Consider the following 17,939-nt stretch of genomic DNA (forward strand, 5'->3'; position numbering starts at 1 on the left):
AAGTTATGAAATGGAACTACACCATTCAGTTTTCATATGTAAAAATAAAATGTTATCCAGGTTTGAATTTCAGTTTTGACCCTACTCACCCCATTTTACGGTACATATTTAAAATTATATTACCTATGTGTATCGATTTTTATGTTGTTGTTCGTCTGATTTCGATGAAAACAGATAGAGTTCCCTATATTGAAGCGCACTTTCACCGTATGTTTTAAAAAAATCGTCTTAGTTACTACGAATGGAATTTTCAACGGAAAATTAAATTGGAATTTCTGGTTTGTTCCGTCCAGAATAAGGAGCTCTTTAAATTTACCAAATGGTATCAATTACTGACGAAAAATCGATGTAGGACCAGACGGGAAAAGTGATGTTTTTCCGTATTTTACTCATTCGACTCTTGCCAGTGACATTTTTAAGGCATTTCTATTCATGAATTTAGTATTTAGTTTTAAAAAAGCCATATTTTTTAATTAATCGTTTAGTTTTTCAGCAAGCGTGGGTAGAAGTACACTGAACTCAAATTATTTTGTAAATACTCGAAAATTGTATTTTTATTTCACTGACAAAACACTACAATAATCAAGACAATAGCTATTAAAAAACACTTTTGTTATTTAAATTAAGTCCGAGTTTACTGTCGTTCGTGAATTTATGAATAAATTTTATTTATCGTTAAATGATCTTTTCCTTGAAACTTAAAAAAAGGCTTAGTACAGCTCTGGGTACTGCAGAGGCAGAGCGCATAGCCAAAATGACATTCGTACATCGACACATTGCTATCTCGAATATCTCGATACCTTCCTGTGCAAAGTGTTTAATTTCCCATGTTATTATTTTAAATGCATCCCTGCATTCTAGAGACGTAACATGAGGCACATGCAATCAAGATCAATTAATGTCCATCTTGCTATTGAGTAATTGTCCACTGTGCCGTATCGTATTTACAGTCAGGACATACAGACATGGCTACGTGCATAATTATTTTCCATCGTATTTTTACGGAAACGTTCGCATTTGTCATGCTACTTCAGTCAACCTGATTACTTTTTGTACCGAGACTCACTGAAATAGCAAGACAAGTTCGTACGTTTCAGTGAAAATACGAAGGAAAATAATTATGCTCTACATCTGTGGCTGAGCTTATAGTGCTCACTCAAATCATAGATAAAAACCCATTTAAGTATAATAATGTGTCGGTGTCGAGACCCTCGGTCCGTGGGGCCCGGGAGCTGAGAGTCTGTTCTTAGATTTGTCCAAACGGCTTGTTGAGGTCTCTGGGGACAAAAGAGCTGGCAGCTTCCTCGCTCAACGAATTAGCTTTGCGATCCAGCGAGGAAATGCTGCCAGCATTCTTGGCACTATGCCCCAGGGACCCTCTTTAGATATAGATTTTTAGGTATTTTTTTTTAGGTTTAGTTTTAGTTTTGTAGGTAGTTTTAATTTTAGGTTACTTTTTATTGTAAGTTTGGTGTAGTCAATGTGATTATTTAGTTAGTTTTGTAACAATTATATTAAAGGATTGTAAACTAGAATGAGATTCAAACACAATAATATAAGTATATAAGTTTTAAGAGGATAGTGGAGGAGCGTTGGTGGCCTAGCGGCAAGAGCGTGCGACTTTCAATCCGCAGGTCGCGGGTTCAAACCCCGGCGCGTACCAATGAGTTTTTCGGAACTTACCCCCATGTGCAGGCCAAAAGTATGGAAACAAAGTTATTTTTCTTAATTTTTAATATTTCCATTATTTAATTAGGGTCTTAGGTTAGGATTTTACAATGTGAGTATAAAAGTAAAATATAAAAACACTTACAAAACATAACAAAAATATATAAACACATTATAAAAAATCTAACCTAGGGTGCCTCCGGCAGCGGGGCAGGGTCTAAGCTGCCGGTGGTCAGGGCCGCAGAGTGAGGAATCGACGTACTATACGCGCCGTGTACAAAATTACCGCCTTCTGCATCTGACCCTTGATCCAACCACCCAGCGAGAGTCTCTCTAGGTGTTGGTCGAGACCCTTCGCTATGAGACCTTTCGCTGACACGACTATAGGAACAATGATCGTCGAGTCAACATCCCACATGGCGGTTATCTCGTGAGCTAAGTCTAGGTACTTGCTGGACTTGTCCTTCTCGGCCTTCACGAGATTCTCATCATGGGGGATGGTGACGTCGACGAGCACGGTCCGGCGCTGCGATCGATCTATCAGCACGATGTCAGGCTTATTGGCTACAATAGTCCTGTCAGTGATGATAGATCGATCCCATTAGAGCGTGGCACGACCATTTTCGAGAACTGGTGCAGGTGAGTACTTGTAGTACGGCACTTCGCGGTCCACAAGGTCGTATAGGAGGGCAAGCTGCTGGTGAATATAATATGTATATAATATGTAATATTTCCATTATTATTATTGTGTATTGGTAACGCAAAAATTACTTTAGGCAGTTTTATAAGATTAAAACAGCACCAAAGTATTAAAACATCCTAATATATGCGAAAAAAATATAAATTTGAGAGAACATACAAATCAACCTTCTTAATTGTCTTTCTATGAAAGGTTGAATTTACAGTTTTATTAAAGAAAATTATGAGTAATTTACTTTTAAAATGTTCTATTATCATTTTACTATATTAAATTTCTTTTTCGAACGAGCAAGCGAAGCGAAGTGAAGTTCTTCGAACGAGCGAGCGAAGCGAAGTGAAGTTCTTACATTCGACTTTGAACACACGGCTGGCTAGGGGCACGTCCCGGCATTTCGATGTTTTTAAGCTGAACTGTCAGAGGATAGTTTGATACTCAATAACTTAAATAAATTTGTTCTAATTTAAATGAAATTGGGTGAACGTATAGTTGAGGGCATTATATTTTAGTCATTAAATTTTGAGCTGGCTCGAACAATAGGTTATTGAGCTAGACGAGCTTAAAATGCTAAAAAGCCATTTGTGAGGGGTCTTGCTATTCTGGTCATTTTAATTGCAAGAAAGTATGGTCGAGTTTGGTATCAAATGAAAGTGCACGGTTTGTTACACATTTATAATATTGTTTTTTTAATTTAAGATTTTTTTTCAAAAATGATGACAATTTTGGAATCCAAGATGGCGGCCATGCACTATGTCATAAAAGTCGTCATGGATGTCGTTTTGTAGGTTTTAGGGGGCCCCGATTTCGAAAAGGATGACCATTTTGGAATCCAAAATGGCGGCCATGCAGTATGTCATAAAAGTCGTCATGGATGTCGTTTTCGAAATCTGCACACCTGTTTCAAATAAGGTATAGGTAGATGCATCCTAGTAAGTCAACAACATCTATATCTACTATCGAGATGTACTTTTGATAGTAGTAGTACGAAATGTAATCTGAAAGGAATCAAGTAATATATTCCTGTAATGAGGAATCGACATTGATTCCACTACTATTTAGTAGTAATTGTAATATTCGAAAAATTTATTCCTGATTCCTCAAATGGAATTGTACTTAGTAATTCGGTATTGTTAGATTACAAAGTAATCTGGGAATCGGTAATCAGATTACAAAGTAATTTCAAGTAATCGTGGAATCAGGAATCAATTTACGAAATGCCCATCTCGGACTAAGTAGCACTGCATTCAATTGATTTTTATGGCGAACCGTGAGTTCACAGTTCGGTGCGAACTACTAGTAATAAATACATTATCGAACGAGCGAGCGAAGCGAAGCGAAGTTCTTACATTCGACTTTGAACACGCGGCTGGCTAGCGGCACGTCCCGGCATTTCGATGTTTTTAAGCTGAACTGTCAGAAGATAGTTTGATACTCAATAACTTAAGTAAATTTGTTCTAATTTAAATGAAATTGGTTAAACGTGTAGTCGAGGGCATTATATTTTAGTCATTAAATTATGAGCAGGCCCGATCAAGGGGCTATTGAGCTAGAAGAGCTTAGAAGGCCAAAAAGCTGTTTGTGAAAGGTCTTGCTATTCTGGTCATTTTTTTGCATGACGAGTTTAGTATCAAATGAAAGTGCTCGACTTACACTTTTATAATATCATTTTTAAATTTACCATTTTGAAATAATTAGCAAGATAAAAATAAAATAGAATAAACATATTATATGTATTTGACATTTGACAGGAAATATTTCGGCTTAGCACAGATACAGTTTATTTTAATCTCTATGGTGGTGACTTAATCCAGGGGAGGGGCAGCCGTATACGAAGCCCTTTTATTCGAAAAAATAGCGCCATCTATATTACTTAACGCTAAACTTGTAAATGGCGCTTCAAAATTGATGCAAAAAAGCAAATCTTGTCAGTAGACAAAGGCGCACTCTAAAAAAACTCTTCTATTTTTTCTACTGACAAGATCTGCTTGGCCAACTATATCATACATTAGTACTCTTTGCTTAAATCTATCAGTTAAGGGCTCCACAGACCTTGCAATAAATCCACGCAATCTTTGATCCATTGCCGCCTATAGAGCGACATAAAATAGTAGAAATTAAATAAAATGGAACTCAAAAGTGTCCATACTAAATTGTTGCCATGTGTAAGCATTTTACGTCAAAAATGTGACAGTTACGTAGAAAGTGGCGCCCTAATTTATTTTCTATTATTTTATGTCGCACTATACGAGTACCTATAAGTAGGTGCAACAAAGTAGGTGCAACAACAATCGCTATATAATTTTTGGTTAACCGCGAGTTCTCAGTTCGGGGCGAACTACTAGTTATGTGAAAATTACAGATTTTTATTGTCATATAAGTTTGTTTCCATACTTTTGGCCTGGGGTGTATGTACAAACTTGATATATACCAGTTGCTTTTCAGTGAAAGAAAACATCGTGAGGAAACTGGACTAATCCCAATAAGGCCTAGTCCTAGTTTCCCCTCTGGGTTGGTCAATTCTTGGGATTAGTTGTCAAGCTGATCCCAGGCTCCCATGAGCCGTGGCAAAATGCCGGGCTAACGCAAGGAAGAAGAAGTGGACGACCACTTTTCCATACAAATGTATAGTCCCTCTCTCGTTATTGACATCGATGGACAATATTATTATTTTTACACAATCTCTTGTACCTATATAAATGTCGTAAAAACAAAACGAACATACCAAATTTTATCAAATACTGTCGAAAAAAGATTCTGGTTTATCGCCTGTCATATATATCTATGTGTCGAAACTATAATGCTCGTAGGACGTTATTCAGTGAATATGGGCCACTATGCCGCGACTACGGGTATTCTTTAATCATGCCTAGTGTAGGAGGCAGGGTGATGATTTTGTACTAACTTTGCACCAACTTGAATAGAGCAAATTGAGGAACTGTTATTATAAACTTGAACTGAACTCATTTATTTAATTACACAAACGGGTCTACCGCGATATAATTTCATTGTTTTTACCTTTAATTCCTTTAATTCTTCTTTATTTCTTTAATTCTTTAAATATGTGTACAAAACGCGAGAGTTTAAAGTGTTATACTGAACTCATTTATTGTATAATAAGTGTTATAAAATGAATATAAAACTAAAATTAACTACTATTAAGATAACTAAAGCTAAAAAATTAAAAATACCTATCAAATTTTTGCGCGCTTGGTAGGGTGCCAATCATGCAGGCAGTTATTATAAACGTCACATTTTTATAGAAAATTTACGTTAAATAATCATGACATTGCCACATTTTGTCATGCACAGTTTGCTTGGTCCGGATTTAACAAAGAAATAAAAAAGTTGTATAAAAATTAATATTCAAAACTATACGAAAGATGGATGAAACAATACCAAGTAAATGTAGCTGTCAAAAGGTAACCCTTTTCCCGGCCGCACCAATCTACAGGGTATTCCCGAAAAATCCAAATATATTCCAATTAATCCAGCTTTGTTTGATGATTCATTTGAAGGCAACTCAAATTTCCCGAAAGTGCAATCTAATTTGAATCTTAAATCGGAATGCTAAAGTTGAAATTCTAGTGGCGCGTATGTGGTCGATAAATCGTACTATGCCTAACAAGGGTTAAATATTCGACCCATTTAAATCACCGCCTCTCTGCCTATTTTCCGTTGTTGTTAATTGAAAGAGCAACTACGAACTACTGTTATGTTATGTTCGCCGATGAGCCAATCGTGGGCGACGAAGGAAGCTAGAGTTAGACCATGAAAAGTCTGCAACGATTTTGATAGCAATGATAGCACACGTACCTAGTGCAAGTGTTATTTTAAATGTCAATGAACTTCTATGTTTGTATGTAGATAAATACATATTATAAATAAATAAATTAAAGCCTCGGCCTGCCCAATGTGATTTTTAAAGGACATATTCCATTTTTAGCAAGTTATGAATAATAAGCCTGGGTAGGTTTAGGTTGCCCTGAAAAAAAATTTTTTTTTACTGAAAACGTGAACCAAAGGAAATTCAACTCTATTTCCTAAATAATTTGGTTTAAATTTCAATGGCTTAAGCTGAGTATGGTGGGCAGGACATTATTTTGGCCTTGTTCACTCTAGATAGAAACTAGTCATTATCCAATAGTCCAAATTTCGGCTCGCGTGTATTTATTTACGATGAAATTGCAATATTAGATCACATGACGTTTAAAAACGCAATTAGTTTCAAGGTGTTTCCGGTTTTGTACTGATATCTCTAACAATGAGATCAATTAAAATTTATTATAGACTAATGGCACTGTGAGCTGTTGACCTGGCGAGCATAACTTAAAAGTGATTCATGTATGACTCCGCCATTTTGAAAATTTCCCAAAAAAACTAAATCGTCAAATTAATCTATTTAATCCACGAACCTACTCACAAAATTTTACAAGAATCGGTTGGGAATTGCGACCTGTAGAAGAGAACACCCGGACATACGAAAGCATGTTTGCCCAAGCTGAAATGGAGACCTTCGCTAACGCTCGGTCAATTAGCGATTTTTAAAATTAATGTATGAGCCAACTTTATCCTTTTGATTGGAGTCTAGTTATCGTGTGAATATTTTCAAGGCACATGCCTATGATTAAACCGGGTAAAAATTCATTAAAAAAACTACAATTTTGCGTTAACCCCCTCCTAAAGAGAAGCGATACCTTTAAGTAAATATTCAGTCTGTGTGGAAGTCGTAGAATGTATGGGCTCCCTACCTATAATCCACAACTCTTCTCTTTCCGTACAGGCCGCGTAGCCAAGATGCCAATCGCTTACGATCCGTAGCGATCGAAACGCAACTGTCACTGTCGCACTGATATGGAAGAGTGATAGAGAGACATAATGCTTTTCGTTGTCGAAGCGATAGCGATTGTAACCTTGGCTAGGCCGGCAGACTCTATTATTAAATTTATTATGTACCGTTGCGTGAGACATTTGGAATTGTAACCAAACGATTAACTTATATTAACGGTAAATAACAGTATTATTAATAGTGCATCTCGTTCTAGAATAAAATAACTTGAGAATTAATTATTACGTTTTCAGACCGCTTGCGCCAAATCAATGTTCATATGGCTTACACTTTAATCAAATACTGCCTTTTCGTCCCAAAATTTACATATGCCCTTCGTTGCAGCCACCTTTGGATGTACCCCGACCTTTTAGACAAACTTGATGATGTAATAAAAACCACCCTTACATCAGTCACAAACATTGATTTGGACTACAACCAATGGTCCCAAGCCTCCCTTCCTATTAGACACGGAGGTATTGGGATCCGCAAAATTTCGATTATATCTCTTCCCGCATTTCTTTCATCAATTCACAGCACTTAAAATTTAGTTGCTAAATTTCTAAAAAACCCTCCTGATCTCAAAATTTCTTTTGCCACATATGCCATAGATTTTTGGAGGGCGAACTGCCCCAACACTGACCTGCCTACGACCCCCTGCTCGCAACGACAATGGGATGAGCTGCTCTGCGCTCTGGTACGGGATCACCTGCACGAAACGTTCACCAGTCCCGTGGAGCGTGCTCGTCTCCTTGCTTGTTCCGAGTGGGAGTCGGGGGCGTGGTTACACGCTTTACCCTCCAAAAATCTAGGCACTCTTCTCAGCAATGACACGTTTAGGCTTTCGATGGCACTGCGACTCGGAGCGGTCTGTGTTGCCCCGCACACATGTCACTGTGGTTCCACCGTCACTGGTAAGGGCCTGCATGGTCTGTCTTGCAGCAGAAGCGCGGGCCGCATCACACGCCACGCCAGTATCAACGACATTCTGCGCCGGGCCTTTACCAGTGCCGGAGCACCAGCTGTCCTAGAGCCCACAGGCCTGACCAGGGACGACGGCAAACGGCCCGCCGGCATGACTCTTGTTCCCTAGAGGCTGGGCCGGCCCCTAGTCTGGGACGCCACGTGCGTCGACACTCTGGCGCAATCGCACCTCCCAGGGACCTCGACCAAGGCCGGGACGGCCGCCGCAACGGCCGAGCACCTCAAACGGCGCAAATATGCAGCCATTGATTCTGGTTGCATGTTTGAGCCGTTTGGGGTGGAGACCCTCGGGCCTTGGGGACCCGGAGCACATTCCATATTTAGGGAGGCACAGGCCTGTTTATACATCGATTATTTAAGTGTTTATGGCGAGTTTATAATAAATTTGCTACAGTTTGCGTGTAGTGGCAAAGGTATGAACTAGCACTAAACACTAATATACGTCGCGAAAAGAACACGAACTATCCAGTCCTAATAATAGGTGGAACCTAATTCTTAGTTTCCCCTGTCGAAAGGTGAAATGGCAATCTCTTTCGTAAAAACGATTGCATGTGAGATTTCTTGGGATTAGGTTGCGAAGGGGACCCCACTCTATACAAAAAAACTACTAAATACCTACTTAATTTATTTGAGGCGTGCGCGGAGCCGAAGCCAACACGTAGAGGCCCTTTTGACACTTTAATGAAATGTAAGGGGTACACCGAGCGGAGGCTGCCCTTGCCCGTGTCATGGGACGCACGCAGAGGCAGCACCCGCCAGGGTGTAAGGATTATTGAGAGTTGATGGAATCTAAAATGAACTAGGTTATTGGGTGAAAGCTATGGACTAAGAACTGAGCTATGGGGTAAAAAACCGGACGCCTGCTTAATAAAACGGTATGCAATTTTCTTTCCGGCAGACGGTTTATTATTATTAATTTATTTTAGTAATACCACTGTATACAGGGTGATTCAGGAGACGCGAGCAGGACTTACACTGCGCATATCGTTAATTATAAGCAACGGTTTCGTATCAGTATTAGAGAGGTTAACGTTAATTTTCTAGTCGTGTTGAAAAAAAAAGTTATTAATTTTTTTACGACATGCATGGTCACCCTGTGTCAAATTGAATGTCATTAGTCATTACTATCATCACGGTCTGGTTACTTTTGAAAACTCGTATCTCACTCAAGTTTGACAGTTTATTTTCTTCGTAATCAAAATGCCATTACGGTTAAAGAGGTTTTATGTTTATTAATTAGGTCCTGTAGGGTGACCATGATTGTTGAGAATTAAATTTGCCCTCACCAAAAAAAAAAAATAGGAAAAAGTGTGGTTGTTTCTCCTAAATAGCTAGTTTGTTAGTGCACGACACCTTGCACTTTGTGACTATGCGCTGAAACTTGGCACAGTTGATTCTTAGCTGGTCATGAGCAGATACAGACCGGGAGACCTCGAGAGCCACGTCTCATTTAGTGGGGGGGGGAGGGGGGGAGTACGACGCCGCCGCGCTTCACTTGAAGCAACATTTCTCTGAAACTGTACCTATTAGGGCATGTGATATATCATTTTCGGATAAATTAAGGATGAGGAATTTTTTTTGGAACCAAAACAATGCACTTTCTAACAAAAAAAAAACATAAAGTAGAAAAGACAAAAAAACGTATCCTGGATTTTTTCATAATTACCAATTTTTTTTTTAAAGTGTAGTAGGAATCTGAAAACAAAAAATATAGTTGTAAAGCTACATTTATTACATTTAAGAAAATATATAGTTTATTATACAAAACTGTTGTTACATGGGAGATAAAAAATAATATTAAGCGTGGGCCAGAGTGATCTCAATACAAAATATTATTAATGTGGGAATGTTACTTATAATTTGTTCTACAATCGTTTATTTTTTTAGTTTTTGTAAATAACTCGTAAACGGTAGCCCACAGCAAAAAAATATCTTTTACGTAAATAATCTGTTTCAGATTTCTTATAAAATAAGTGCTACTTTTTTTCGCTAAGATCAATATTAAAAAAAAATACTGAAGGGATTTAAAAAGGGGGCCTTTGAATTTATTTTCTCTCTTTAATATCGTTTTTAATATTGATCCTAGCGAAAAAGTTTGAATGACCTTATTTGTAGGAAATTTTATGTAAATTATTCATGTACTAAACATTTTTTTGCTATTGGCCTTCGTTTACGAGTTATTTACGAATGACTAAAAAAGGGGACCTAAGTATTTATTTTCTCCCTTCAATTTTTTTTTAATATTGATGGTAGCGAAAAACAGTAGTACTTATTTTATAAGAAATCTGAAACAGATTATTTACGTAAAAGATATTTTTTTGCTGTGGGCTACCGTTTACGAGTTATTTACGAAAAACAAGAAAAATAAACGATTGTAGAACAAATTATAAGTAACTTTCCCACATCCATAATATTTTGTATTGAGATCACTCTGACCCACGCTTAATATTATTTTTTATCTCCCATTTATCAACAGTTTTGTATATTAAACTATATATTTTCTTAAACGTAATAAGTGTAGCTTTACGACTGTAATTTTTGTTTTCAGATTCCTGCTACACTTTAAAAAAAATTGGTAATTATGAAAAAATCAGAAAAACGTTTTTTAGTCTTTTCTACTTTATGCTTTTTTTTTGTTAGAAAGTGCATTGTTTTTGTTCCAAAACTAGATTCCTCATCCTTAATTTATCCGAAAATGATATATTACATGCCCTAATAGGTATAGTTTCAGAGAAATGTTGCTCCAAGTGAAGCGCGGCAGCGTCGAACTTTCCCCCTCTCCCCCCACTAAATGAGAGGTGGCTCTCGACGGCTCCCGGTCTGTATCTGCTCAAGACCAGCTAAGAATCAACTGTGCCAAGTTTCAGCGCATAGTCTCAAAGTTCAAGCTCCCCATACAACGGTGTGCAGTAACAAACCAGCTAAAATACGACGGTGATCGATCAATTATCAGTTACTGAGTGTGCAGGATTAGTCCTGCTCACGTCTCATGAATCATCCTGTATATCTTGTTTGTAAATAAATGATTGTTTACCTACTTAATTAACTAACTAGAAGTAGGTACAGTCAGCAGCAGAACTTGCTAAGCCGGCCAGGTGTTCAAAATGATCTTGACAAGACTTTATTGTTAAGAAAATAAGAGCGTGTCAAGGTAATTTTGAACACCTCGCCCGCTTAGCAACTTCGCCGTCTCAATTGCGTAATACAAAACCTGAAGCACTCAGGAGACAGTGACCTTTGGGGAAGTGCCTCAAACCAGTTTGTAAACCCGCAATCTGTGTAGCTGGCTGGCTGGAAACAAATCTGTAACTTTTGCTTCGACACTTATATTTAGAGCCGTGGAGAAATTGAAACGAGAAAAAATAAAAGTGACTTCAACTGCTTTATTATTGTAAATTTTAAATTATTCCGACTTATTTATTATTTGTTTTTTATTTGGCAATATTGAACGTTCCTTTCCATTAATTTTACTGCTAATCAACGCAGTCAGACACATTTTCAGTCGTGCAATAAAATTATTAAAATGTAATAACTTATCAAGTATCAAAAGATAGTTTGAAATATTGCAGATATAAATAGTTATGATTTTTTTCCATCCGCTATTTACAGACAAACCTTGCGTTCTCTGCGATAAATGTCAAAATACAAAAACTTCTGCTTAAAACGTAACGTTTTTATAATAATGGCAACACTGGCAACAAAATGGCGACGCGCGCGCTATCGCCAGACAGCTGAATATGATGAAATAGTTACGTCTCTTTCTAACAACGATGCTCTATTCGAGCCGATTGTTTCCTGATAGAGAAGAAGCTATACAAAGCTTATTGCGTTCTCGCTTCCACTGATTGGTTCGTTCCGTGCAGTGTTCAATGTAATCGTGTCACGCTGCCTCTTTCTCTCAGTATAATATAGCTATAGAACATCTGTGGTGGCAGTATGCACCGCTGGTTGGCTAGTAAAACAAAATTGTGCAAGCGAGCTAGAGTACTTGAGAGTGGCGGTCGTATGACTACGTCGAGTGATGAAATGAACTAATTTCCGTATACACGACTGAAATTGACAAAAATAGCGAGTTTATTGTTTGATAAAACGTGAAACACTATTGTTTACATCGCGTCCTGTGAACATTATTGTGGTTTTTATTGATAACATCGAAGCTGAGCTCGCATTGCATGCTTTGGAAAACGCGCAATTCGCGGAAAATATTTCCTAAAGAAAAACATACATGATAAGGAGGGACGTCTCTAAATCGGTAAGTAACTTTTGTACCTTTTACTTCATTAGTTTTAACAGCAAGGCCGCGTTACACTTGTGTACGTACCAGTAAATGGTCATAGAATTTTCGAATGTCCCAGTTCTATTGTGCCAGCTAATGAAAGATTATTAAAATTGTACACCGTCTCACCAAGCGCATTTCAGCTGTTTGTTTTTAATTGCCTGTGACTTTTGTAGCTTTTTAATTTGTTTTTTTTTTCGTGTGGCTAACGAGTTCGTAATTTATATTTAATTGTTATTCAACATCTATTTCTATCTTGGACATAATAACGTTAATTTTAATATATTTTTAAAAGAAAATCGTATGCTTGCAATAATTTCATTTCATAAAATGTCATAAATTAATCTTATTAATAACATCTCCAATGACCAATCAATGGGCCTATTTTTTTTAATTTAACCTTCAATGGCTTCAAGTTAAATTATCTCTTCCATGACACTATGTTTTTAACTAAGTTAACATGAATTTATCCAGTTTATTTCTAATATTCCCACACATATATTCACACCAAAGCCTCTGCACTTAAGCATTAACCCTCATTCAGGAACAATTTGGGTCTGTTAAAGAAATCATGCTCAATATTTTTTTAATACAATAAATTGATACTAATATTGACTTTCAGTACACATTTTATTACTGGTACATTTATCCAAAAAATAATAAGAATTGGAACAAGATCAGAATAATTTTTGCTTTAATATGTGTCCAGAATAGAAAAAAAGTATGATTTGCGATCAAACTTTTTCATAATGCAACCCCCTTTCTACTACTGTGTCTACTGTTGAAAAACAATGTGTTAAACAATAGACAAATAATTTCCAAATCACATGTTCTTACCTTAATTTACACTGTTCTTGACTAGCAGGTGGGGTGCACAATGAATAGCATGTTACCGCTAGGTCCGCTAGGTCCTAGCTAGGGCTAGGACAATACCATGAAGGAGTAGAGAAAACTACTAGAAACGAAATAGTCCATGTCCATATCCATTCTGAATAGATATATCATTAAAAAAATTCCAAATCTAAAAAAAGTGTATCTAGTGTATAACTTTGGTTAAATGACCTACAAGTAGAAGCAAGGAGAAAAACTAAAAGGCTGCTTAATTCTATAATACTGCAGATATATCCTTACTTCAGTAAATATATTAGATAGGTACCTACCTACTTGTTAGTAATTTCAACTACATATACTCATGGACAAATTTAGAGTAATGCAAAAAAAAGGTTTAAATAGTGGATTACAGCACCTAAAGCAATTTCAAAATTAGTTATTAATTTTTTTTTTTTGCGTTCCTAGAAATTTGTCCATGAGGGTATAAAATATTTTATTGACAATGAAAATCTTTAAGAATTATTTTGAATAAAAATGTTGTAGGTAGTACCTATTGGATATTGGAATTTTGTTTCTTGTTCTTTAATAAAATTTTAGTTCTAGTTAAGATAATCTCTTTGGAGAATATTAAGTTAACTTTGCACCATTACAGATTAAAATTTCATTATAAACTTCAAATTTTCATAGAAATTTGACATTAATGACATTGCCACACTTTATTGCAAATGCCATGCAGAGTTAGCTTGGTCCGACTTTAATACAATGCACAGCGAATGTATATTTATAATATTACAGTGCAGTCCATTTATAATTATATTATGTGTGTAGTGTTTATTGTTTACATAGAATCTATTGACGCTTGACTAATGATGAGCTGCCTTTTGCCCTGTGTTGCCTATTTACACTTGTAAATATAGTCTGGCAAACACAACTTGTCAGTCAGTAAGAATCAGGGAAATTTATACTCATCCCTTTCTTTTGGGTGCTAGTATGTATTGTACTAGCATAAGACATAGACAGTATAACCAAATAACTCTCTTTTTCTATGCTTAAAATGGGACAGGTAACCATAAACTGCTTTAAATTGTTAAGGCCTTTAATTGCCCAATAGGACAAAAACACCCTATATGTCCGATAATTATTAAATTATTATTATAATAATGCAAGTCATACTAACACGTGTTGAAGTAATGCAATTGAATGACGTATAGGAAGGTAATTGAACAATAAAGTGGAGGAATCATACCGCAATTATGTCACAAGGACCTATAATGTATACATTGGAAAAGGGCATGAATAAGTAATTTATTACATAAGGACTATAACTAGTGGCTATAAATTTACACTCGAAGATGACTTACCCCGCCGTGTGGTACAGATATCTTCTTGTCACAATGATTTCTAATTTCCAATCAATGATATTATAAAACTATAGATAGCTTATATACTCATACATAAGGAGCACATAAAATACTTCCATATTTATTTCTATTTCTAGTAATTATTTATTTACGAAGAAATCTGTTATTTTTGATTAATTTTCGCATTCCGATCATCTTTGTCACACTCGTTGTTAAACATAAGCTTGTCTCTTTGTCTTTCGGTGAGCTCGTTAGCCCGTGAAGATTACTCGCTTGCCCAAGCACGACTAAAGGCAACTTGTACAATTTGTACAGTAGTGTGTGTAGTAAGTGCTTCAATTTTGAAACGCCTATAACCTATCTTGAGTTATAATATCGTTATAATAATAATAAATATCTGGGGAAATCTTACACAGATCATCCTAGCCCCAAACTAAGCAAAGCTTGTACTATAATATGGCCGCTAGGCGACGATATACATACTTATATAGATAAATACATACTTATATACATAGAAAACACCCATGACTCAGGAACAAATATTTGTGTTCATCACACAAATAAATGCCCTTACCGGGATTCGAACCCAGGACCGTCGGCTTCACAGGCAGGGTCACGAGTGTCCACGGTCTGTGCTAGTGTCACTACCCACAGTACCCACTAGGCCAGACCGGTCGTCAAATATCGTTGATTCCAATATGCGATTTAGACATTATTGTGATATGCGGCTATAATGTTAACTTAACATAAGCGGGTTATTATTTCAATTTATTGAAGCACATTAAATATGAATAATTGGAAATCAATAACATATTTTTGATGAACACATCTCGTTATTCGCGTTGCGGTACAAAAAGAGCATATAATCCACTGATTTATTCATTATTATTATTTTCTATAATAGTTCAATGATATAATCACTATGTTTTGCGGTAATAAATTTATTATGTCAGTCGTCTGTTATGTCAGTATATGTCAGCGTCTTATCTCGATGGCCAGTTAGTCATCTTCGGAGTACGAAAAAGGTTAGTGCCGAAAGGGAATTTAGCGCAGTAGCGCCACCAATGCCTCCATGAAGAGTAGACCATGGTACTAAACATTAAAATACCTCTCCTCGGTTCTTTCAAGTCCCCTTAATATTCTAACAGCCGATGGACCTTACGTCTTAGAAATAGAGTTTACTAATTGACAACAATATAGATTACATTTTAGAACATAAATCAAAAACCGGCTCCGCCCTGCGATTACCGAAAGGAAATCATCTGGTCATTATCCTGGAACAAACGGGTCTGGTTTTTTTTGTTCAAAAGTTTTGTAAAAAAAGGCAATTGTCTATGAACTAGATGCTGATGCGAAGTTGTTGTTATTATTGTGTAGTATTATTCATATTTATGTTTTAGGAATTATCGCAAATTCTTATACATATATGTGACGTCCCACGGTCAAAGGTACCTTATGGCGGGTATGGAGTTATGCATACCCCAGTAATCTACAATAAATAAGCTATCGATAACACAAAAGATCAACCTTCTAGGTTGCGTAGTTACAGAGATATGATTTTTTGAAAATAATGTTGTGAAATTAGCAACTTTACGATAGAGAAGTTTTAAGTTTAGCCGCCTAAAAAACTATGTTCCTGAAGTAAGTTACATAGTTGACTACAAATAATAATACCTTATATATGTGAGATTAAAAAAATATTGCGACTTGTTCTGTAATGCAAATAGAAACTTTTGATATCGACTGATTTATGTGTATACTAGCCAATCTCTTGAAAATAAAGTTTTATTTCATTTTCACGATTGATTGCAATGAGCTCTCAAGATTTAAATTCTATCTATTAGAAAACGACACTGACAGACAGTTTAAGCAAAAAACAATACCGATTTAGAGGTGAAAATGTATTTTCTGACTTTTTCATATAAAATCACAAAATTGAATATTTTTACTTTTAATGTGACACACAATCAATTTTTCTGAGCACATATGAAAGAAATTCTGTCATTCAAATGAAATAAATCCTAAAACCCCAACTAAATACTATATTTAACCCCTTATGCCACTTTAAACTTACATAACAATAACAGTATTTGCTCCATACATTTACGAAAAGGTACCTTATGGAAATAAATCTAATAATACATCACTACAAAATATCAATCATATTACAGTTTATCTTTTATGAATAGAAAATATTAATTTACATTAAACTGCCCCAAATTTAATTAGTTCTTCGTCATAATAATCTTAAAAAAGACCAATAATTTGTATGTAATGAAAAGGTACCTTGTGATTAAGTTACATGATGAGGCATGATGATGATGGAACAGTTAGGATAAACTAATAATATTTTGGGGTTAAGATGGTATAAATCGTCTATTTCTTATAAATAATATATTTCGGTTGCTATTGAAGATAAGCGGCATTGAGGTTCAATGACCTCAGATATTCCATAAGGTAATGCGTCGGGTATTGGCATTTTTCAGCAAACCAATGGCTGATTTACTGCATGCGACCAAACCAAATGAAGATTATTCTAGTTAAGAAAGACTTGACGAGAGTAACTTTGGTATAATAGCAGGCTACTTGGATTTGTGATGTCGGTCTATGTACGGTTATAATATTTGCGAGGCGCCCCAACCAGAACTGAAATTATCAAATTAGTTTGGCAGAATGCTAATACAGTTCTCTACCAAACTTCTTTTCCCGTATTGACTAGTTTTTTTGGGAATTTTCAATCTTTTTTCCATAAGGTACCTTTTCTACTAAACTCTGAGACGACATTACTAGGCTTATAACTAACTTATAACAAAAATAAAAACAGGTAAACAAACGTTACGCATTAAGGTTTCAGATCACACAATAAAAAAAAATTGAGCATTTTTTCACCTCTTTACAAAACATTTCATATCTCCGAAACTAGAAACCCTCATAAGGTACCTTTTCCCGTGGAACGTCACATATATTGAATTGTTATACCGTTTTACAAAGAGAAATGCCTTGAAAAAAATCACACTGTTCCAGTTTTGTATGTAAAACTTCCACTGATAAGTGATACCTAAATATAATATCCTCCTCCTCCTCGCGTCGGTATCCTCATTGCTGAGGGTCGTGAAGTCCCAGTGGAATCAAATTTCTTCTGACGGTATCTCGCCATCTGTTTCGGTACTCGGCATCGTGTAGTGCGACGTGCTGTTGGGTGTCTAGGGTGGAACGGATCTGATCTGCCCATCTTGTTGGACTGCGACCTCTTGGTCGTTTGCCATTTAACCTTACCAGCAACGATGAGTTGTTCAA

At 36.2% G+C, this 17,939-nt stretch overlaps 2 protein-coding genes and 1 long non-coding RNA gene across 3 annotated transcripts in view; 2 read left to right on the forward strand and 1 right to left on the reverse strand.

The window, feature by feature from the left end:
* Nucleotides 1-17,939, forward strand: part of LOC134804395 (uncharacterized) — a 201,115-nt gene that overhangs the window by 32,854 nt on the left and 150,322 nt on the right. The window lies entirely within an intron of this gene.
* The window catches only part of LOC134804369 (iron-sulfur cluster transfer protein NUBPL), a 143,002-nt gene that overhangs the window by 7,839 nt on the left and 117,224 nt on the right, over nt 1-17,939 (reverse strand). The gene's annotated exons all lie outside the window — the stretch shown is intronic.
* Nucleotides 11,908-17,939, forward strand: part of LOC134804362 (innexin inx1) — a 55,380-nt gene continuing 49,348 nt past the window's right edge. Inside the window, exon 1 of the mRNA XM_063777391.1 lies at nt 11,908-12,426. The gene's annotated coding sequence lies outside the window, so the exon portion shown is untranslated. The remainder of the gene's footprint in view (nt 12,427-17,939) is intronic.

The sequence above is a fragment of the Cydia splendana genome, chromosome Z (assembly GCF_910591565.1).
Source record: "Cydia splendana chromosome Z, ilCydSple1.2, whole genome shotgun sequence".
In the NCBI taxonomy this organism is placed as follows: domain Eukaryota; kingdom Metazoa; phylum Arthropoda; class Insecta; order Lepidoptera; family Tortricidae; genus Cydia; species Cydia splendana.